General features: G+C 37.4%; 1 protein-coding gene across 8 annotated transcripts in view; it reads left to right on the top strand.

Moving 5' to 3' along the window:
• Positions 1-24,313, top strand: part of PLCB4 (phospholipase C beta 4) — a 414,289-nt gene that overhangs the window by 24,540 nt on the left and 365,436 nt on the right. For 4 of the 8 annotated variants that reach the window (XM_057529615.1, XM_057529610.1, XM_057529616.1 and 1 more), the window contains exon 2: positions 2,787-2,841. The exons of the other annotated variants lie outside the window; for them this stretch is intronic. The gene's annotated coding sequence lies outside the window, so the exon portion shown is untranslated. The remainder of the gene's footprint in view (positions 1-2,786; positions 2,842-24,313) is intronic. 8 annotated transcript variants of the gene reach the window in all.

Here is a 24,313-nt window from a genome sequence, read left to right as displayed (position 1 = left end):
TATCTGTGGTCCCGAAGTTTGCACCAATAAAGGACGCTTTTTTTTTTTTTTTAATGGTGTCCTCTCAGATCTCTTGTTTAATAGGATATTTGTTCATGACACAGATCATGTTGATATTAGTTGTAGGTCATCCATTTTCCCACTTATATTAATCAAAGGCATATTAACTACCAACAATTTCTGACAAGCATGAGATAACCAGTGTTTCTATGTTGATATCACTTATTTCAAATCAGAGATACTTAAAATAAAAAAAAAAAAAAGAAGCTTTATTATAGTTAAACACATACCTCTAATTTGGCTTTTGAAATATTGAAAGGAAGCTTTAAGGCCATTATTACTTCATTTATAAAACCATAACTGCAGGCTGTTCATTTTTCCTAGTGTGATATTCAATTAAAAATGTTTTTGCTTATTTCCCTAGATTTTCCATTTTTGGTGAAGGGTGTTTGGAAAACAAGGTTATGGTATTTATGGTCTGTGTATTCCTCTCTTTCTCATATTTTCACACATGAGTTTCGTTGGGTGATCATTCGTTTTAACTTTTTGTCATGGAAAATTTTAAATTTAAAAGTAGAACAAATATTATAATGAACCTTCATGTGTTCATCGTTAAACTACAGCAAACTCATGGTCGCTTTTGTTTCATCTCTCACTGCCCATCTACGACCCCAACTGGATTGTTTGGAGACAAATCCTAGATATCATATTTTTTTCTGGACAGCCAGTTATGAATTAAAGATCTGCAAGGAGCCCCATCCCAGTGGTTACTAAGCCAGAGATTAGGGTTTGGCTCAGTGTGTGCATGTTGACCCATGTTTCTAGATTAGTCATCAATCTGTCTTGGCTTTCTTTTGTTAGCAGGACTTATCTGCATCTGCGATTTCAGAAAATAGAATGGGCAGCTATGACACTTAATACTACACTGGCAGTGAGAGAGTAATGCTGGCTGATGTCTAAGTTAAGGAAGCAGGAGAGAAGAGGTCCCAGATGCTCGTTTAATCTAGGGATTCCATGTGGGGAATTGGTGTTGCTTTAAAGCAAAGAGGTTCTGGAGCTAAATGTAGCCAAGAGGGTCGTATTCAGCCTTGGCTCTTTGCAGGCATGGGTGTGGTTTCAGGATTCATGCTCCTTAAGGTAAGATGTTGGGAGAATTTCTTATTTAAAGTGTAGAAAGGATTTTGATTGTCTGAAAAGAAGGGGCAGCCTAAAAAAACACAGGCTAATCTAGGAGTCCCCATTGGATGTTTGTGTGTGTGTGTGTGTGAGCGTGTGTGTGTGTGTGTATGAGTCCTCTGGGCTGTGATTGCCTTGAATTTATGCCTTGGTGGTCATTTCAAATCGTTGGAGCTCTTTTGGTTCAGAAATCATGGTCATTGTTTCTGAATCTACACATCCCCCACTGGAAGTTAAATTACTTTTCACATGGAACCTAACGCATCAGGGTCAGAGTCAGAATTACATTCTTGTGAACATTATTCCATTAGCTGTTTTACTTAGATTTGGTGGAAATTGTTAATAGTAGTAGATGATTAACTTGCATTAAATTAAACCATTCCCTTCCTTATTTGGGCTTGAGTGTATAAGGTCAAAATATTAGAATAATTTAATGTACAACAAAAAGTAATTTTGAATAGAAAAGTTAGTATTTATTAGTGACTAATAGGTTTTTATGTCAACTATTTATTGTAAATAGTAAATGTAAAATAAAACCAGAGGTATCCTTTTAAAAAATTTATTGAAGTATAGTTGATGTACAATGTTGTGTTAATTTCTACTATACAGCAAGGTGATTCAGTTATACACACACACACACACACACACACACACACATATATATATATATATATACATTCTTTTTCATATTCTTTTCCATTATGGTTTACCACAGGATACTGAATTTAGTTCCCTGTGCTCTACAGTAGGACCTTGTTGTTTATCTATTGTATATATAATAGTTTGCATCTGCCAATCCCAAACTCCCAATCCACCCCCCATCCTACCCTCCCCCTTGGCAACCACAGCTCTGTTCTCTATGACTGTGTCTGTTTCTGTTTCATAAAAGTTCATTTGTGTCATATTTTAGGTTGAGGGATCCTATTTTGCTTTACTTTCCTTTATATGTTTTTCTTAATCCAAAAGTCTAAGCTAAGAAAAACAGAGCCCTTAAATGGCTTATTGGTCTGGACAATAAAAAATGCTTTAACAGAAGGAGATAGTAGCTTATGATTCTGTTACATTACGTTACCTGCACAGGCTATTACAATCTCCTCACATCATTTCCCACTGGGAATATTGAAACAGGAGTGGAGTTTTATACATTTACTTCTTCATTTATACATTTACTTCGTGAAATTAAAATGTTTGAGGATATGACATTGGGATAGATGTGAAGTGAATATTCAAATTCTAATTTTGAAAAATTCCCATTTATTTTTCCCATTTGCTCCTAAGAAATCATCTTTTTTTTTTTTTTTTTTTTTTGCGTGGCTTGCAGAATCTTAGTTCTCCCACCAGGGATTGAACCGGGGCCCAAGGCAGTGAAAGTGTGGAATCTTAACCACTGGACCACCAGGAATTCCCAGAAATCAAGTCTTTGGAATCAAAATCTTTAACATATTTCATTTAGGTAGAAATTGAGAAATATTTTAAGTCTAAAATGATAGATTGCAGTTGTGAATGTTGTAACTGAAACTGTAACATGAGGAAATTATAGCCGGTCTTAAAAGTTCACCTTTGCTACTTTCTGTTATTAGTGGATAGTCTTTCTTCTTTTTTCCCCACAGGAAAAGATGGTTTCTCTATGCTATGGAATCCTGAAACATGATCTTTCTTAAAAAGGTAGGTGTTTGTGCTTTTAAAATTAACTTATTATGACTTTTAAAAAATTGTGTTATCTTGAATAAATTACAACCCAAGCTATTTAACTGAGGAGCCAATTTTAGGCAGCTAATGCATGCCATTGTAAGTTGAATTAAAACCTCAGATTCAGCTTTCTAAATTCAATATTGAGTTTTCCAGGCTTTTTAAAGAACGACTATTTTGAGTGAATAGCTGTTATCTACAGTAGTCAATGCATGTGATGTGTAATAAGTGAATGTCTCTCACTAGGCACATTTTTTATTGAAATAGACAATTTCAACCTATGTGGATGAAATATGTTCCTATTTTTTCAGTGGGTGACATCATTCTGGGAAGCCCAGAGAGTTTGGAAATAAACAATGGTCTGTGGCCAAAGTTGTCACATCTTCCATTTTTTCTATGAGATTTCTTTCTCAGAGCATGGATTGTGATTTGCTTGATACTTTATCAGCTATAACATGGTCGTGGCCACTCTAGGTATATGGAGCCTTTTGGTAATCTATACAGAGTCTCCAAGAGGTTACTAAATTTCATGGATGGAGCTCCTAGCCTAGCAGTTGCTTTGTTTTCCTGGTAACCTTTACTCTGTCATATGGACCAACATCTGTTGGCTCTTCTGTTCTGAAAGATATGCTTGGGGACTTTGATTCTGATGAGAGTGGTGTGTCCAGAAGTCCGTATAGATGCTGGGAAAGCTGTAGAAACAAGTGCTGTGGTGGGTCTGATGTGGCCATCACCCCAAACCACAGGATTACCTCTGAGATTTTGGGATGTTCCAAGATCCCAGCAGTCAAACTTGACCTTGGACCACTATCCTTCAATGTGTCCCTCCAGTCTCCTCTCAGATTTTAGGAGATTAGCTCTTAGATCTTTGGGCAGAGAAGTTATGGTGTGGAAACATTTTTCCCCATTTTATAATCACAGATTTGTGAAGCTGATGGGGTCTGTCTTCATTCTTCTGTCAGCTTCATAAAAGTGGCTTTTCACCTCCAGCTTTCAAGGACCTTGTCCAGCTCATGGCCATCTCCAGCCAGGGGATGGCTCAGTTCTCCTCTCTGCCAGAGCTCCCAAATTTAGTTACCCATATATCACTTATAAAACATCACCTACCTCTAGATAGCAAAAAGGGAGAATTATGACATGGACTAGATCTTTGGAAATGTGGGGTGGAGAACAAACATGCTTTCTTATCTCTGAATTGGAAATAGAGGAGGTGAAACTGAGATGAAATATTTGTCCTATTTAAGATAAATTGAAACACCAGTGTACACTTAGCATTTGGACATAAATACTACAGGAGTGTATTTGTAAATAGAGATATTAAATGGAGAAATTGCAGCTAATTTGCTGCACAAATGGACTTCAGAAATCTGCTCTATGCAGATTACTTACAGTGAAGTGACTGCAGAGTTACTAAGTAAACGTTTGCTTTATTTTATTTTTTCCGGAAATTATTTCTTCAGGTTTTTGTCTTCAAAGATGACACAGAGAAACATGAGTTAATCACAGGCAGAGAGCTGATGAACATTATATAAAAGTTGAGTTATAAAAGTACACTTTTAGGAAATCCAAATTGTTAGACCTTGACCTTCTTTGCAGCTAGAATGATAATTGAGCTTCACTGCAGCATAAATAATTTATATTGTACATCTGCTACCAGATATACATTGAAAAAATTTGACTTCCAAGCATTAGAAAAGTTGCATTTTCTCATTTATCTAATACCAATCCAAACTCCCTCTTGTGAACAAAGACCTACATCTGTACAACATATATCACATATCTGGTGGATACTTGGGAACATGGTCTTTAAAAGAGGGCTCCTGGGGCTTCCCTGGTGGCGCAGTGGTTGAGAATCTGCCTGCCAATGCAGGGGACACGGGTTCAAGCCCTGGTCTGGGAAGATCCCACATGCCGCGGAGCAGCTGGGCCCGTGAGCCACAATTACTGAGCCTGCGCGTCTGGAGCCTGTGCTCCGCAACAAGAGAGGCTGCGAAAGTGAGAGGCCCGCGCACTGCGATGAAGAGTGGTCCCCATTTGCCACAATTAGAGAAAGCCCTCGCACAGAAACGAAGACCCAACACAGCCATAAATAAATAAATAAATAATTTAAAAAAAAAAAAAAAAAAAAAGAGGGCTCCTAACCTGTGTGCACAGAGCCCAGGAGACAATGGGAGATTGTAAGAGGTCCTAGAATCCATGATAATATCAAGGATTGCTCGTATATTAAATAAATAATGTATCCTGTGTTTATGTGTATGACTATTTGAAAACCCTATATAGTTGCTGCTGTTATGAGGAAATATACATGAATATAAGTACTATTGAATTAAGAGGAGCTCTTTACTATAATAGACTTTCTTAACAGGAGGTAAACCACAACTACTACAAAAAGTTAATAACTCATTCTGACTTTAAAAATGGGTCCTCACCACCTCACACAGGTTAGAATGGTCATCATTAAAAAGTCTACAAATAATAAATGCTGGAGAAGGTGTGGAAAAAAGTGAACCGTCTTGCACTGTTGATGGGAATGTAAGTTGATACAGCCACTATGGAAAACAGTATGGAGGTTCCCCAAAAAACTAAAAATAGAGTTGCCATATGATCCAGCAACCCCACTCCTGGGCATATACCCAGACAAAACTATAATTTGAAAAGATACGCGCACCCCTGTGTTCATAGCAGCACTATTTACAATAGCTAAGACAACCTACATGTCCATCGATAGATGAATGGGTAAAGAAGATGTGGTACATATATACAATAGAATATTACTCAGCCATAAAAAAGAATGAAATAATGCCATTTGCAGCAATGTGGATGGACCTAGAGATTATCATACCAAGCAAAGTAAGTCAGAAAGAGAAAGACAAATACTATATCATTTATATGTACAATCTAAAATACAATACAAATGAACATATCTACAAAAGAGGAACAGACTGACAGACATAAAGAACAGACTTGTGGTTGCCAAGGGGGAGGAGGGGAGGGGGAAGGAAGTATTGGGAGTTTGGGATTAGCAGATGCAAACTATTACATGTAGGATGGATAAACAACAAGGTCATACTGTATAGCACAGGGAACTATATTCAATATCCTGTGATAAACCATAATGTAAAAGAATATGAAAAAGAATATATATATGTGTAACTGAATCACTTTGCTGTACAGCAGAAATTAACACAACATTGTAAATCAACTCTACTTCAATGAAATAAAAATATGGGTTCTCATAATCAGAGAAGTTTAGAATTGTTGCTCTAGAACTTTGTGAGGATATTTAAATCAGGTTAGGATTGAACCCATGATCCAGCCAAGAGAGAGCCAGAATGTATTTAAACAGTTTCAGGAAAGAAATACCCACATATATTTTTCTACGATATTAGATTGAGTTGCTGAGGGCAATGAAGCAACTTCCTTCTAAAAGACTTCAGTCTCCTTTCTTATACACTGGGTTGGTTCAACACCACCAGGAAGGGTAGACCTGCACTGTCCACTGTGATAGCCATTAGTCACATGTGGTTATTGAAATCTAAATTTAAATTAAGAAAATTAAAAATTGAGTTTATCATTCACACTAGCAACAATTTCAGTGCTAAATGGCCACATGTGGCTAGAGGCCGCATACCGGACAACACATAGAACATTTTCATCATCACAGAAAGTTCTTTTAGACAGTGCTGGGAATGACTGTCATCACTAGGACTATTCCCTACCAGTTTTAGTAGCTTTATCCTGAGGTCTTGGCATTGAATGGAGAAGACAAAGCCTGGTTTGCCTGGTAGAGTCTTCGGGGATTTTATGGACATGAAACCCTAGGGCATGAGTAGAAAATCGTTTCCCCCATAATCTTCTTCCAGGTTTTCTCCCTCTGATAACAGCCCGCATCTCATGACAGGTGGCAGGAGTCTGTGTCTATTAAAGTTGTTAACATTTTATCATGTCTGTAGTAGACATTTGTCACAATTTGGGCTGTCTAGCATCTGGATCCTTTTCCTGAATTTGGGGGAATCCATCATTTTTGAAGGTGGGTGGGTGAGACAGCCCTGTTCCTCTTAGATTTCCAAGTAGAAATGCCTACTTTTGTTTTCCCTGAGTTCTGCCAGCTAGAAGGAGCACAGGACTTCAGGCCTGCCAAAGCTGGGACTGTGCCTCTGGAGTGAGGACTCAGAGATGCAGAAGATGGTTAAGAATTCTGCCCATCACTGGTGCACAAAGCAGCATCGGTGGCCATGGACAGGAGCCAGCTGTGTTACCAGGGCCGGCAGCTTTGATAGCAGGTCTGTGTCTATACCCGTTGAGTCAGCTGTTGAGAACAAAAGAGAAATACTAAGGAAATCAGCCTTTCTAAGTATGTAAGGAGCCCAGACTAGCTTTGCGTATTCTTACTGACATCCTCCTCTACGTGGAGTAATAATAACAGGATAATTAAAGAACATCAAGAGAACCAGACATCAGTGTTCCCTTAAATTAGTCATAACACAAGTAAGATATCCCAATATTCTGTAATGGAAAGAAAGCTTCTCATTATCCTTTAATGAAAGAATACATATCTCAGAATTATAAACATCCCACTTTGGTTAATAATGGAATGACTGTTTTTTTTTTTTAGAGATTGGTGTTTATAATTCTGTTTCTTACACTCAGAGTCTAATCAAAACTGTTGCCTGTGAACAATTACACCATATCTGATTCCTACCAGCTAGATGGATTAGGCAGTTTTATTTGTTTTCTAGAACAAGTAGACTGTGGCATATTGTGTTTTTTTTTGAATTTTTGAATTTTACTTTATTTTTTTATACAGCATGTTCTTATTAGTTATCCATTTTATATATATTAATGTATATATGTCAATCCCAATCTCCCAATTCATCACACCACCACCCCCCCTGCCACTTTCCCCCCTTGGTGTCCATACGTTTGTTCTCTACATCTGTGTCTCTATTTCTGTTATTTCTCTATAACCGGTTCATCTGTACCATTTTTCTAGGTTCCACATATATGTGTTAATATACAATATTTGTTTTTCTCTTTCTGACTTACTTCACTGTGTATGACAGTCTCTAGATCCATCCACGTCTCTACAAATGACCCAATTTCATTCCTTTTTATGGCTGAGTAATATTCCATTGTACATATGTACCACATCTTCTTTATCCATTAGTCTGTCGATGGGCATTTAGGTTGCTTCCATGACCTGGCTACTGAAAATAGTACTGCAATGAACATTGGGGTGCATGTGTCTTTTTGAATTATGGTTTTCTCTGGGTATATGCCCAGTAGTGGGATTGCTGGGTCATATGGTAATTCTATTTTTAGTTTTTTAAGGAACCTCCATACTGTTTTCCATAGTGGCTGTATCAATTTACATTCCTACCAACAGTGCAAGAGAGTTCCCTTTTCTCCACACCCTCTCCAGCATCTATTGTTTGTAGATTTTCTGATGATGCCCATTCTAAGTGGTGTGAGGTGATACCTCATTGTAGCTTTGATTTGCATTTCTCAAATAATTAGTGATGTTGAGCATCTTTTCATGTGTTTTTAACCATCTGTATGTCTTCTTTGAAGAAATGTCTATTTAGGTCTTCTGCACATTTTTTGATTGGGTTGTTTGTTTTTTTTTTAAATTGAGCTGCATGAGCTGTTTATATATTTTGGAGATTAATCCTTTGTCCACTGATTCGTTTGCAAATATTTTCTCCCATTCTGAGGGTTGTCTTTTTGTCTTGTTTGTAGTTTCCTTTGCTTTACAAAAGGTTTTAAGTTCATTAGGTCCCATTTGTTTATTTTTGTTTTTATTTCCATTACTCTAGGAGGTGAATCAAAAAAGATCTTGCTGTGATTTATGTCAAAGAGTGTTCTTCCTGTGTTTTCCTCTAAGAGTTTTATAGTGTTTGATCTTACATTTAGGTCTCTAATCCATTTTGAGTTTATTTTTCTGTATGGTGTTAAGGAGTGTTCTAATTTCATTCTTGTACATGTAGCTGGCCAGTTTTTCCAGCACCACTTATTGAAGAGGCTGTCTTGTCTCCATTGTATATCCCTGCCTCCTTTGTCATAGATTAGTTGACCATAGGTGTGTGGGTTTATCTCCGGGCTTTCCATCCTGTTCCATTGATCTATATTTCTATTTTTGTGCCAGTACCATATTGTCTTGATTACTGTAGTTTTGTAGTATAGTCTGAAGTCAGGGAGTCTGATTCCTCCAGCTCTGTTTTTTCCCCTCAAGACTGCTTTGGCTATTTGGGGTCTTTTGTGTCTCCATACAAATTTTAAGATTTTTTTTTCTAGTTCTGTAAAAAATGCCATTGGTAATTTGATAGTGATTGCATTGAATCTGTAGGTTGCTTTGGGTAGTATAGTCATTTTCACAATATTAATTCTTCCAATCCAAGAACATGGTGTGTCTCTCCATCTGTTTGTATCATCTTTAATTTCTTTCATCAGTGTCTTATACTTTTCTGCATACAGGTCTTTTGTCTCCCTAAGTAGGTTTATTCCTAGGTATTTTATTTTTTTTTTTGTTGCAGTGGTAAATAGGTGTGTTTCCTTAATTTCTCTTTCAGATTTTTCATCATTAGTGTATAGGAATGCAAGAGATTTCTGTGCATTAATTTTTTATCCTGCAACTTTACCAAATTCATTGATTAGCTCTAGTAGTTTTCTGGTGGCATCTTTAGGATTCTATACGTATAGTATCATGTCATCTGCAAACAATGACAATTTTACTTCTTCTGTTCCAATTTGGATTCCTTTTATTTCTTTTTCTTCTCTGATTGCTGTGGCTAGGAATTCCAAAACTATGTTGAATAATAGTGGCGAGAGTGGACATTCTTATCTTGTTCCTGATCTTAGAGGAAATGCTTTCAGTGTTTCACCATTGAGAATGAGGTTTTCTGTGGGTTTTTCATATATGGCCTTTATTATGTTGAGGTAGCTTCCCTCTATGTCCACGTTCTGGAGAGTTTTTATCATAAATGGGTGTTGAATTTTGTCAAAAGCTTTTTCTGCATCTATTGAGATGATCATATGGTTTTTCTTCTTCAGTTTGTTAATATGGTGTATCACATTGATTGATTTGTGTATATTGAAGAATCCTTGCATTCCTGGGATAAATCTCAGTTGATCATGGTGTATGATCTTTTTAATGTGTTGTTGGATTCTGTTTGCTAGTATTTCATTGAGATTTTTGCATCTCTATTCATCAGTGATATTGGTCTGTAATTATCCTTTTTTGTAATATCTCTGCCTGGTTTTGGTATCAAGGTGATGGTGGCCTCATAGAATGAGTTTGGGAGTGTTCCTTCCTCTGCAAATTTTGGAAGAGTTTGAGAAGGATGGGTGTTAGCTCTTCTCTAAATGCTAGATAGAATTCACCTGTGAAGCCATCTGGTCCTGGACTTTTGTTTGTTGGAAGATTTTTAATCACAGTTTCAATTTCATTACTTGTATATGGTCTGTTCATATTTTCTATTTCTTCCTGCTTCAGTCTTAGAAGGTTATGCCTTTCTAAGAATTTGTCCATTTCTTCCAGATTGTCCATTTTTTTGGCATAGAGTTGCTTGTAGTAGTCTCTTAGGATGCTTTGTATTTCTGCAGTGTCTGTTGTAACTTCTCCTTTTTCATTTCTAATTTTATTGATTTGAGTCCTCTCCCTCTTTTCTTGATGAGTCTGGCTAATGGTTTATCAATTTTGTTTATCTTCTCAAAGAACCACCTTTTAGTTGTGTTGATCTTTGCTTTTGTTTTATTTGTTTCCATTTCATTTATTTCTGCACTGATCTTTATAATTTCTTTCCTTGTACTAATTTTGGGTTTTGTTTGTTCTTCTTTCTCTAGTTCCTTTAGGTGTAAGGTTAGATTGTTTATTTGAGAGTTTTCTTGTTTCTTGAGGTAGGCTTGTATTGCTCTAAACTTCCCTCTTAGAACCCCTTTTGCTGCATCCCATAGGTTTTGGATTGTCGTGTTTTCGTTGTCATTTGTCTCTAGGTATTTTTTGATTTCCTCTTTGATTTCTGCAGTTGTCTCTTGGTTATTTAGTAACGCATTGTTTAGCTTACATGTGTTTGTGTTTTTTATGTTTTTTTCCCTGTAATTGATTTCTAATCTCATAGTGTTGTGGTCAGAAAAGATGCTTGATATGATTTCAATTTTCTTAAATTTACTGAGGCTTGATTTGTGACCCAAGATGTGATCTATTCTGGAGAATGTTCCGTGTGCACTTAATCTGCTGTTTTCGGATGGAATGTCCTATAAATATCAATTAAATCTATCTGATCTATTGTGTCATTCAAAGCTTGTGTTTCCTTATTAATTTTCTGTTTGAATGATCTGTCCACTGGTGTAAGTGAGGTGTTAAAGTCCCCCACTATTATTGTGTTACTGTCAATTTCCTCTTGTATAGCTGTTAGCAGTTGCCTTATGTATTGAGGTGCTCCTATGTTGGGTGCATATATATTTATAATTGTTATGTCTTCTTCTTGGATTGATCCCTTGATCATTATGTAGTGTCCTTCCTTGTCTCTTATAACATTCTTTATTTTAAAGTCTATTTTATCTGATATGAGTATTGCTACTCCAGCTTTCTTTTGATTTCCATTTTCATGGAATATCTTTTTCCATCACCTTACTTTCAGTCTGTATGTGTCCCTAGGTCTGAAGTGGGTCTCTTGTAGACAGCATATATATGGCTCTTGTTTTTGTATCCATTCTGCGAGCCTGTGACTTTTGGTTGGAGCATTTAATCCATTCACGTTTAAGGTAATTATCGATATGTATGTTCCTATTACCATTTTCTTAATCTTTATGGGTTTGTTTTTTTAGGTCCTTTTCTTCTCTCGTGTTTCCCACTTAGAGAAGTTCCTTTAGCATTTGTTGTAGAGCTGGTTTGGTGATGCTGAATTCTCGTAGCTTTTGCTTGTCTGTAAAGCTTTTGATTTCTCCATCGAATCTGAATGAGATCCTTGCCTGGTAGAGTAATCTTGGTTGTAGGTTCTTCCCTTTCATCACTTTAAGTATATCATGCCACTCCCTTCTGGCTTGTAGAGTTTCTGCTGAGAAATCAGCTGTTAACCTTATGGGAGTTCCCTTGTATGTTATTTGTCATTTTTCCCTTGTCGCTCTCAATAATTTTTCTTTGTCTTTAATTTTTGCCAATTTGATTACTATGTGTCTCGGCATGTTTCTCCTTGGGTTTATCCTGTATGGGACTCTCTGCGCTTCCTGGACTTGGGTGGCTGTTTCCTTTCCCATGTTAGGGAAGTTTTCAACTATAATCTCTTCAAATATTTTCTCGGGTCCTTTCTCTCTCTCTTCTCCTTCTGGGACCCCTATAATATGAATGTTGGTGCATTTAATTTTGTCCCAGAGGTCTCTTAGGCTGTCTTCATTTCTTTTCATTCTTTTTTCTTTATTCTGTTCCACACAGTGAATTCCACCATTCTGTCTTCCAGGTCACTTATCCGTTCTTCTGCCTCAGTTATTCTGCTATTGATTCCTTCTAGTGCATTTTTTATTTCAGTTATTGTATTGCACATCTCTGTTTGTTTGTTCTTTCATTCTTCTAGGTGTTTGTTCTTTAATTCTTCTAGGTCTTTGTTAAACATTTCTTGCATCTTCTTGATCTTTGCCTACATTCTTTTTCTGAGGTCCTGGATCATCTTCACTATCATTATTCTGAATTCTTCTTCTCGAAGGTTTCCTATCTCCACTTCATTTAGTTCTTTTTCTGGGGTTTTATTTTGTTCCTTCATCTGGTACATAGCTCTCTTCCTTTTCATCTTGTCTTTCTGTGAATGTGGTTTTTGTTCCACAGTCTGCAGGATTGTAGTTCTTCTTGCTTCTGCTGTCTGCCCTCTGGTGGATGAAGCTATCTAAGAGGCTTGTGCAAGTTTCCTAATGGGAGGGACTGGTGGTGGATAGAGCTGGGTCTTGCTGTGGTGGGCAGAGCTCAGTAAAACTTTAATCCGCTTGTCTGCTGATGGGTGGGGCTGGGTTCCCTCCCTGTTGGTTGTTTGGCCTGAGGCAACCCAACGCTGGAGCCTACCTGGCCGTTTGGTGGGGCTAATGGCAGACTCTGGGAGGGCTTTTGCCAAGGAGTACTTCCCAGGACTTCTGTTGCTTGTGTCCTTGTCCTCACGGTGAGCCACAGCCATCCCCTGCCTCTGCAGGAAACCCTCCAACACTAGCAGGTAAGTCCGGTTCAGTCTTCTGTGGGGTCACTGCTCCTTCCCCTGGGTCCCGATGCACACACTACTTTGTGTGTGCCCTCCAACAGTGGAGTCTCTGTTTCCCCCAGTCCTATCAAAGTTCTGCAATCAAATCCCGCTAGGCTTCAAAGTCTGATTGTCTAGGAATTCCTCCTCCCATTGCTGCACCCCCCCAAATTGGGAAGCCTGACGTGGGGCTCAGAACCTTCACTCCAGTGGGTGGACTTCTGTGGTATACTTGTTCTCAAGTTTGTGAGTCACCCACCCAGCAGTTATGGGATTTGATTTTATTGTGATTGCGCCCCTCCTACTGTCTCATTGTGGCTTCTCCTTTGTCTTTGGATGTGAGGTATCTTTTTTGGTGAGTTCCGGTGTCTTCCCGTCGATGACTGTTCAGCAGTTAGTTGTGATTCCAGTGCTCTCGCAAGGTGGTGTGACCGCATGTCCTTCTACTCCACCATCTTGAACCAATCTTCTGGCATATTGTTTTACATGATGTTTAAACACATTGTCTGTTCTTCCTGTGTGCTGCTTCCCTACTTTGGCACACATAGCAGCTGTGTAACCATTGTGTCATCATGTGTGTCAAATCTGGGACAAGGATTCTGTGCTCTGTCTCCCTTCTTCTTCTGGTTGGATGTAGATGGCTGGGAAGCCAATAGTGGATGGTGGGGAGACAGGATTGAAGACACCTGGGTCTCCATCATTGTGTGAAGGAGGGCTCTTCACTAGCCAGAACACCCACATATTCCTGAAGAGAAAATCTTTGATGATCAATATTTGCAGTCTTTCCCAGTAATAACTATGCAATGAAAAAAAGATATGAACATGAGAGAGAGAGAGAAATAAATTTGTGTTGAGGCCTTATATATTGTTGGACCTATTTGTTCCAGAAGCTGACATTACTCTTGTACACCCTCATTCAACCATATAAACTCATCATTTCTTCTTAACAGGTGGTAGCTGACATTTTTCTTTTTTTAGTTGCTGATTATCTGGAACCTTTTTCCTCACTGAATAGTAGTATGAGTTATACAGACTTATGATGAAACTACTGGAAAAACTGGCACACATATTACCCTATATTACCTCATATTGTTTACAGATAGGCCTAAGATAAAGGAGAGCTTAATGACTCATGGAAAAACAATTTGCTAGTTTTGTAAAATGTAGATTTAGCATTTTGAGTGACTTTTTTTTTTTTTTTTAAAGGCAACTTGCAACTGTAGTAAGGGTGTGGTTAGTGAATACACGCTTTTTTTTAAAATTAATTAATTAATTAATTTATTTATTTTTGGCTGTGTCGGGTCTTCGTTTCTGTGCAAGGGCTTTCTCTAGTTGTGGCAAGCGGGGGCCACTCTTCATCGTGGTGCATGGGCCTCTCACTATCGTGGCCTCTCTTGTTGCGGAGCACAGGCTCCAGATGCGCAGGCTCAGTAGTTGTGGCTCACGGGCCCAGTTGCTCTGCGGCATGTGGGATCTTCCCAGACCAGGGCTCGAACCCGTGTCCCCTGCATTAGCAGGCAGACTCTCAACCACTGCGCCACCAGGGAAGCCCTGAGTGACTTTTTAATCTTCTTGGATCATCATGAAGATTGTGGTGCCTTAGTATCCAAGTTCAGTGGCTAATTTTCACTTCATATATAGAAATGTATAGAAAATCTTTGATAGGCTTATTAGAAAACGTTTTCCAGGCTTAATGGGTTCATGTAGGCTGTATAGGCAGACAACGAAGGTGGACAGGATGCTATGAAATCATCTTATATTAAAACAGAGGGAAAAAAGTATTTGATGCTCATTCAGAAGTCTCAAATGTGGTGGTTCAAGAGATTATCCATTTTGCATTTGCCATGACGTATAAATGACTGCTTGGCAGGGAGGAGGTATTAGGGATTTGATGTTTCTGCTTTGTAGTTTACTGTATATGAACTAATAACATTTTCCTCTTCTAAAATGTGGTAAAAGCAACTGTGTACCTGTGAGGTTATTAACAGAGATTTTACGTATGCTCATATATTTGAAATGTTTTGAGTCCTTTGGGGGAAAAGTACTTAATAAACACAAATAACTACTTCTGTTAACAGTTCATTTCTGTTTACTTAATACACTTCCATTTTTCCTCCATAATAATGCCAGAGCATCTTATAAGCTCTGTGTAGCAGCTTGAGCAAAAATAAGACTATTTAGTGTCAACACTCTGTAACCCTTGACATACTCTCTAACATTTAAAGGCACAATTCAGCAGGATTATTATGAACAAAGTAAAAAGTTTGCACAAAGGAGCCACATGGCTGTTACTTCTGTCTAAATTATGAAGGTGATGATATTTAAGTCTAGGACTTGTTCTTATAGGAGCCCCCAAAGCTCTTCTTAAAGTCTGCTTTTCCATTGTACTTTTTAACACATCGGTGTGTACTCTGGGCCATAGTATAGCATGTATCTTGAACTTTTTGGTCTCAGGCCCCTTATACTCTTAAAAAAATTTCAGGGTTCTGAACAGCTTTAGTTCATGTGGCTTATATCATAAATATTTGCTATATTAGAAAGGAAATGTCCCCATTTTGGGACACTTAAAAATTTATCTTTATTAATTAATTTTAATTAATAACAAACTCATTTTATGCTAACATAAAAACAATTTTTAAATAAAAAATTGCTATATTTTTCAAAACAAGCTTGGTGAGAAGAATGGCACTGTTTTTAAAAAAAAAATTTAATTTTTGCAAATCTCTAATTTCTGACTTAATAGAAGATAGCTGGATTCTCTTATTTGCTTCTGCAGTCAGTCTGTTGAGATATAAAACATGCTGAGGCCCTGGAAAACTCCAGCTTGTGAGAGAATGAGAGTGAAAAAGGCAAATCATGTCCTTGTATCATTATGAAAATACTTTTGACCTCCCATATCCCTTTGGGTACCACACTTCGAGAACTGCTGTGTATACTAACCCATAAAGGTTGTTTTTAGAGTATCTCCATTTTGCCACATTTACTACTTTGTACCAGAAAATCCCCTTCCCATCCAGTGAGTGGGTGGTTATAGTAAGAAATCAAAGATTAGAAAAAAATAATTGCATACTTTATTAAAAAATTCTCGTTTGGTTCCATCTACAGAAAGCTTTGCCTCTTAATTCAACCAAATGGAAGCATTTAAAATATCAGTGTATATATATCTATATATATTTCTCTAAATGAGAGGCATATCTCTAAGTGTTGGTAATTAGGATTATGATCTTATACATTTCTGATAAGTTGGTGGCAGTGGGCAATTCCCAAAGATTAGTAAGTATATTTGTCAGACACAGTGATTTCTATATGATAAACCAGTGGCATACAACAATACTCAATTATTTATCTATTACAGTTACTTATTTATATTTTGTTACTTATGTGTGACAATAAGTGTTTCTTGCTTGTGCATCTGTAGCTTGGCTGGGATTTGACTTACCTGGGCTGGGCTCCAGACCGTGGGTTGGGTTCAGGATTGCTCTGCATGTATCTCTCCAAGACCTGCATGGGACATGTTCCTCTGTGATGGCAGAAGTGTAAAGATCAAGCAGAAACTTGCAGTGTCTCTTAAGGCCTCTACTTGGACCTGACCCACTGTCATTTCAGCTCACATACCATTGATAAATAAAGCAAGTTACATGGCTAAGCTTGATATCAATGTGGCAGGAAAGTATACTCTTCCATTGGGGAGTGTTGGGGTGGGTGGGGAGAGGGAGTGGCTTTTGGCTTTAAAATACTCTAATCTACCACAATGTGCAATTACAAAATATTAGTAAAGAATAGTGTCTACTTACTTAATTATTATTCAGTGAATAATTAAGGGGCTAGATTTTAATTGTAATTTTAGGCTGCAGTCCTTCTATTGATTGTATCTTCAGAATATTGCTGGTGTCTAGCTCTATTCCCCCATTCTCACACTGCTTTTCAGGTTGTTTCTTAATCTTATTGATCTGAACTATTGTGAGAGCCTCTAAATTGGTCTCTGTCCTGTTACTATTGCTATGCAACAAACCACCCCAAAATTAAGTGCTTAAAACAACAGCAATCTTGAATCCACAGTTAGGGCAGGGTCCAGCAGAGAGGGTTTGTCTCTGTTCCTTGTGGCATCAGCTGGAGTATTTTGACTGGGTGCTAGAGGATCCACTTCTGAGATAATTCACTCACATGCCTGCTAAGTTGGTGCTAAAGACCAGGAACTTGAGTTTATCTCCATGTGAGTTCTCCACAGACTGCTTGGGCTTCCTCATAGCATGGTGGCTGAGTTGCAAGAGTTAGTGTCCCAAAAGACAGGATGTGAAAGTTGCCAGTTTCTTAAGGTGTGGGCCTGGGAACTAGCCCAGTGTCACTTTTACTGGATTATATCAGTCAAGCAGTCACAAAGTCCAGATTTAGGGGGAGGGGACATAGACCCCACCTCTCAGTGGAAGGGGTGTCAAAGGATTTTGGACCTGTATTTTAAAACCAGCATACTCTGTGTCAGTGCTTCTCTCCCCAAAATTGCCCATGTTTGCATCCTGCCCCAGATTCATCTTCCTAAAAGCATAGCTGTATTCATCCAGTAGCTCCCCATTTTCTACTGAACAAGAAGCAAGTTACTCTAATCTTTTTTTAGCATACCCTGTGCTCTGGCCAAACTTGGGGATATTTCTTCTTTTGCCTTTGATCATATGTATTTTTTCCTCTTTCTAGAATATTATCCCTCTGATCTTTTCACATCTTGACATTCTGTGCTTAAAATAAATGTTAGCCTCTCATGAAGATTTCCTTAAACTCTCCATCCTACTGTAATGTATCCTTCTGTAGTCTCCCGTAGTACGTTTTAACTGTATCCCATTTAAAGACCTCCCAGTTTCTTAGACAATAATATATGCATATATATGTGTTTTATAATCTCTAGTAGATTTTACGTCCCTTGGAGGGGTCCATATTTTTTATACAATATTAATATTCAATTGCAGTGATACCTTGAGATACATGTAATAAGTGCCTGAATATTTTTTTTTAACAAATGAATTGAAAGTGTGACTAGAATTAACAGAATATGTTTAGACTCACTTGAAAACCTATTAGAAGCACTGTGGTTGTTGACTACGGTTGCTGGTTGGGTATAAAGTAAATAAGTAAAAATAGATTGATGACTTAACCACCAACATGAATGTTAGAAAATATTGTTAAAAAGAGAGTCCATTTACAATAACAATCCAGCTGTACAATGTTGGAAGTAACTTACTTAGAAATGTGTAGTAACTAAGTTAGGAAAGCTATAAAACTCAATTGTAGGACATAAAATAAGTTTAAAATAAGTGGAGAGAGATACTTTGTTCTTGTAAAGTAAGATTCACTACAATAATGCATACATTTCACTTTTGTTCAATTAAACTACACAATACCATCCTTATCAAAACTGGGGAACTTGCTAAAAAAATTCTGAAGTTCTTCTGGAAGAATGAACCTATAAAATACTTCCAAAATTATAAGAAATATTTATCAGGGGTACTTGCCGTCTCAAATATTAAAGAATACTATGTCAGTGATGATTGAACAGTGGTATTGGTAAAAGAATACTTCAATGAATAAAATACAGAGAGTCTATTTTTGGATTAGTATATATGGTAATTTAGTATGTCATAAGGTTGGTATTTCTGATTGGAAGGAAAAAGATGAATTATTCAATAAAAGGTGTTGGGACACCTGCCTAGTCATCTGGAAAAATAAAGCAGAATCCCTACCAAACAATTCATGCAAAAATAATTCTAGGGGACAAAAATAATACATGGAACAAGGTAAGCTATAAATGTATGAGCAAAATATATGGATGATTACTTTTACAATCTTGTGGTAGGAAAGGCATCTCTAAGTAGAAACCATGAAGGAAAGGATAAAGAAAATGAAACTACATACCACATTTTAAGTCTTTATTATTTTATTTTAGTGTAGTGGAAAACCATCTAAACTTGTTGCAGAGACAATGTTCTGGGGAAATATTTGCATAGTATATGATCAACAAAGGGCTGATATCTTTAATGTACAAACAGTTATTATGATTTTATCAATAAGATAGAACATCTTTATAGAATTGTGGGGAAAAATATTAACAGGTAATTCATAAGATAATGAATATGGAGCCAGCAAACACATGAAAAAGTATGCAATTAAAGTGCCAATTAAACCAACATGGGTATATCTTAATAATTGAAATGATAAAAATAAAAAAAAATATATCTGGTGAAGGACCATTTTTTCCCAGTCTGTGACTGAAACACTTATGAAATACAATAAAAATAAATAGTCAGGAAAAGAAAAGGAAAAATATTCAAAATAAAATCTCAAATGCATTTCTATGATTTATACATTGCTTTCTATATATTTACATATGTATTCTATGTGTATAGAATATATATCTATATGTATCTTATGTATTTCTATAAACTGTTCATCAGCTATAAAATTACTGTGTAAAATTCTCCTACATCTTTCAACTGCTGAATTCAGAATAGACTATAAGGGGACAAGTCCAGAAGGGAAAAAATCAGATACCAGGTTATTGTGATAACCAGGGAAGACCTGGATGATATTAACTTGGATGAGGGTGGGAAGGGTAGAGGTGGTTTGAAGGGGTCAGAGTCTTGATCTGCTTTGAATCACTAGGATCTGCTCATGGATTCCATGTAGGTATGAGAAAGGGAGAGGTAGGTGGTAACGGTGATTCTGAGGTTTTGGACCTGGGCTCCTGGAAGGATGGAGTTGCTGTTTACTAGAATGAAGAAGACTGCATTACATGAGGTTTAAATGGGGAAGATCAGAAGGTGGCTTTGGATATGTTAAATTTGAGATTCCCATTAGACATCCAAGAGAAGATGACTAGCAGATGGTTGGATAGAAGGGTCTGGAATTCAGGGAGCAGTCTGGGCTGAAGGTGTGTAAGTGTGCGAGTGTGAGTCTGGGTGAGGTCAATAAAGAGGTAAATGCGTATGGAAAACTAAGAGGTCTGAGCACTAAGCCCAAGGGCGCTCACCCTTAAAGGGCAGGGAGATCAGGAAGAATTAATATTGAGATCAGGGATAAGAGAGAGCTAATGAAGTAGGAGGAACACCAAGGGCATGGGGTGTCTTGGAGGCCAACCAACAAGTGTCATAAGGAGGGAGGAAGAATCAGAGGGCTGCAAGGAAGAGACCGTGACTTGACCGAACAGGATGCTGCGATGAAAGTCCAACCAACAGAAAGCATCAGCGTGAATTTCCTTATTGATGTGTGAATTGTGAAGCATGGAGATGATGATGATGATACTAATTATTGTTATTTTGAGAATTCAAAAGGAACAGTGTCTTCTTATTTCTTTGTCAGGAATGTCAAATATATACCCTACCATTAAAATTGGATATCGCAGCCAAAAAAGAAAGAGAAAGAAACTAAAATTACTGAAAGACAGGTTTTCCATGTCCTGTCAGATTGTTTGAACTAATTATAAAGCTGGTTAATGCAGATGCAGCTGCCCAAACTTGGATTACACATGGGCAGGGAACATCCCTGGGGGAAAAGCCTGCTGAGAAAGTGAATTGGGGGAGAAAGAAAGAGAGAGAGAGAGAGAGAGAGAGAGAGAGAGAGAGAGAAAGAAAGAAAGGAGAAGTTAGAAATGGAAAACCAACCTAGGAGGATCGGAAAGAGTGCTTGAAGCTGCTGGTTGTGGGAGATGTATGATGTATAGGGAATTGAAACCAGTTGCCTGTTAAACTTTGCTGAGTCTCCAGAAATATGACACCAGAAAAATGTTAGCTGCCTTTAACAATAGCTTTAGCGTGAATAGATTTGAAAGGTGTACATTTGTCATAGATGAATAGTTTTCCTGGTACTTAAAACAATATGCCGTGATCTCCTTCAGGGAAAGAGGTGTGAATTCATGTCTCTGACGCTGAATACAATAGAAGTTCATAAAATGATGCTACTAAGAAAGTGACAGTAGTTGTGCCAGATTTTCCTCTCTAGGCATTGATTTGATTAAAAAATGACCACATTTTTGGTTACTTTCTCTAGAAAATATTGGTAAAATCTTAAAATAAAACTTTAAAATGTAATTTTAATTGTAAATCAATTATATTTCAATAAAATATATGTTACGACTTGGAAGGGGAAATCTGACCATTTTCACTGGTAGGGAATTCATGTGGGGTCTGACTGTATAAGTTTGGGAAATAGAATGATTTTTTTTTTTTGGTAACAGACAAAAATGATTGCTTCCTGATATAATAAACATTTTGAAACCTCCCTTACCCACCCGCCCCCCCACTGCAGCACACACACAATACACATATTCTAGTGCTTATCAAATTGTGAAAGCTGGGTTCAGATAAAATAGCAGGAGGAATTTTTTGGCCTTAGCCAAGAGTTATTTGGAAAACAGGCAGAACAAGTTAAAGTGAAGGGAAAGATTTGTGTGCCAGCCACAGATGCACTTAGTTCTTTCTCACATAAATATTATCTCTTTGTTCTTGTCAGAGCTGAGATGCAGTTATTGTCTTAATTAACCCAGAGAGTTCTCAGTTATGGCTCCAAGACCTTAGTCTTCTGGAAATCGTCCTCTGGCTTCATGTTGCCCTATCAGTGTGACCTTCAATGGGCCATTCAACCAGTGTAGGCCTCGGTATTGGGAGTGATGGGTGTGGAGGGGCAGGCTCACCTCTTGCTTCCAGGTTTTATATTCTGTGCATCCATTATTCAAGTTTATGGACAATTTTCAACAAAGAAGCTTAGCAGCTTTTCTATTTTTAATAAATGGATATTTTACTCAATAGCACTTAACTAATTTTTGCTGTGTGTTGATACATAGAACATTTTGAAACCCAGCCTAAAAAGTGAGTTCACTATCAAGGCTAATGTACACTTTTCAGCTATTTTGCTTGGAATTGTGGTATTTTAAAAAAGTTTTTCAGTAAACATTATAGTTGAAGATAGGCAAAAAAAAAATGTATTTTTGATTGAAAAGATTATTTACACCAGTGAGCATTTATTTCAACAAAACTTGGGTCTCTAAAATATGGGATTTAAATGTCTTTCCATTGTTACTAATATAGGCATTATTGTCACACATACATAGAAATGTCTCTCAAGCTGTGATTTCTCTTCTATTTACACTATTTTTTGTGGGGGGAAATAAACAGAACAGTGTTTAGATTATCGCTACACGTTTAAAATTTCTCCCAGTGGCTGCGTGTAATGGTTGGCATCTGAGAGAATAAACAGGAAATTAGAGGCACAAACGTTCCCCTTCATCTCCCGCCAGGGCTGGACTCCCTGCTTCGTTTATTTTCATAGAACACCAGAAACCTGAGAGTGGTGTTTAAGCTGACCACAGTTCTTTTATAGCTGGTGTACACATGGCAATCTACAGATTGCCTGATCTTTCTCCTTTTCTCCAAGTTAGTATATTGGCATTCGAAGGACCAAATGTACTTTTCATCAGTGAATGGTTTAAAATGAAGTGGAACAGTGTAGCACTTTCATCATCCTAAGGCATTGCATTTTTTTTTTTTTGAACGATGAAAGTAATACACGTTTGTGGTAGAAAATTTGGGAAAGTATTATAACCTGAAATCTCACAGCCCACAGGTCACCACTCTTGGTATTTTAGTCTTTTTCTCTAGATCTACCTGTATTTATTAAGTAATAAGTTCTTTTGTGTTTAAAAAACTGTTTCCAAGGGGAGATGGCAAGAATGTTAATAGATGTTCTGGGAAAAAAAAAAAATGCTTTCCATGGTCACATGTGTTTGGAAAATGTCAGGTTGAATCATGTTAGACTTAGCTTTGTCATACATGCCCTCCCCAGGGTGGACCCCCTCAGGACTCTCCTCCACCTGGGAGGAATGGCGGGGACAACCCTGGAAGTACTAACTGGGCACAGCCCCGAGTTGGCAATGCACCTGCTAACACTACACAGGTGTGTCCTGCAGCCGGTACTGAGCAGCACCTTTTGTTTCTGTTCGTTTTGTAAAATTGAGTTCTCATGTTTTTGTAACCTGCTTTTCGCACTTAACATAGTATGAATGTTTTGCACTTAAATTTTTTTTTTCCTCCAGATTGCTTTCCCTCCTTGTGATTTTTCAAAATGTTCATGTATGAAGATTCTGTGTAGAAAGCTGGGGCCTAACCCAGGTGACCGATCATTTCAGCCCTTGGTGATTGTCTTGAAAGGTTCTGAGGTATAAAGTGTTTATACTCCTTTTGGTTTTGCCTTCCACCCACCCGCTCTGAACAAACCTTTAATTTTGGACTACTGCTGTTGAAGCGTGTGGATTCACAGTTCCCAGAGCCAAGACTAACTTGTTTGCTTTGGGAAGTCCTGATGAAAATAGGCTGCTTTTAATGCAAATGGCTCATTTTCTCCTGTTGGTGGGCAGTTCATTTAAGAATAGCGTCTTATTTACTGTATTGTAAAAATAGCCTAGAAGAATAGATGGTTCTGGGTAATTCTCCCAGATTGGCTTTTCTTCCATATAGAAATGACTGCTTTGATTTAGAGTAGTTTATTGCCTTCCCCAAGTCTTTTTTCCACTACAAAATAGTAATGTGTATTTAATGTTTCTTAAAGGTCACCAGTACCTTTACTAGTATTACTAGTACCTTTCCTCCATGGTTGATTATCTAAAATATTTTTCTACAGTTATAGGGAGACACGTATTTGCCTCTAGTTTAGCCCAAATTATCAATACAAATGGGTTTCCATTTGTTCCCTTCACCCATTCTTTATTTCCTTTATCACAAAAATATCCTTGAATCTTAGCATTTAACAACAACTGTGACCATTTTTTTATTGTGTAGTTGGAAGTGTTAAGAATCAGAGGAGACTGACTTCAGACTATACTACAAAGCTACAGTAATCAAGACAGTATGGTACTGGCACAAAAACAGAAATATAGATCAATGGAACAGGATAGAAAGTCCAGAGATAAACCCATGCACATATGGTCACCTTATCTTTGATAAAGAAAGCAAGTATATACAGTGGAGAAAAGACAGCCTCTTCAATAAGTGGTGCTGGGAAAACTGGCCAGCTACATGTACAAGAATGAAATTAGAATACTCCCTAACACCATACATAAAAATAAACTCAAAATGGATTAGAGACCTAAATGTAAGATCAGACACTATAAAACTCTTAGAGGAAAACATAGGCAGAACACTCTATGACATAAATCATAGCAAGATCCTTTTTGACCCACCTCCTAGAGAAATGAA

Source organism: Balaenoptera acutorostrata, chromosome 15, assembly GCF_949987535.1.
Source record: "Balaenoptera acutorostrata chromosome 15, mBalAcu1.1, whole genome shotgun sequence".
Taxonomy (NCBI): Eukaryota; Metazoa; Chordata; class Mammalia; order Artiodactyla; family Balaenopteridae; genus Balaenoptera; species Balaenoptera acutorostrata.
Note: the sequence above shows the minus strand (reverse complement) of the source record. Positions and strands in the feature narration are given on the sequence as shown.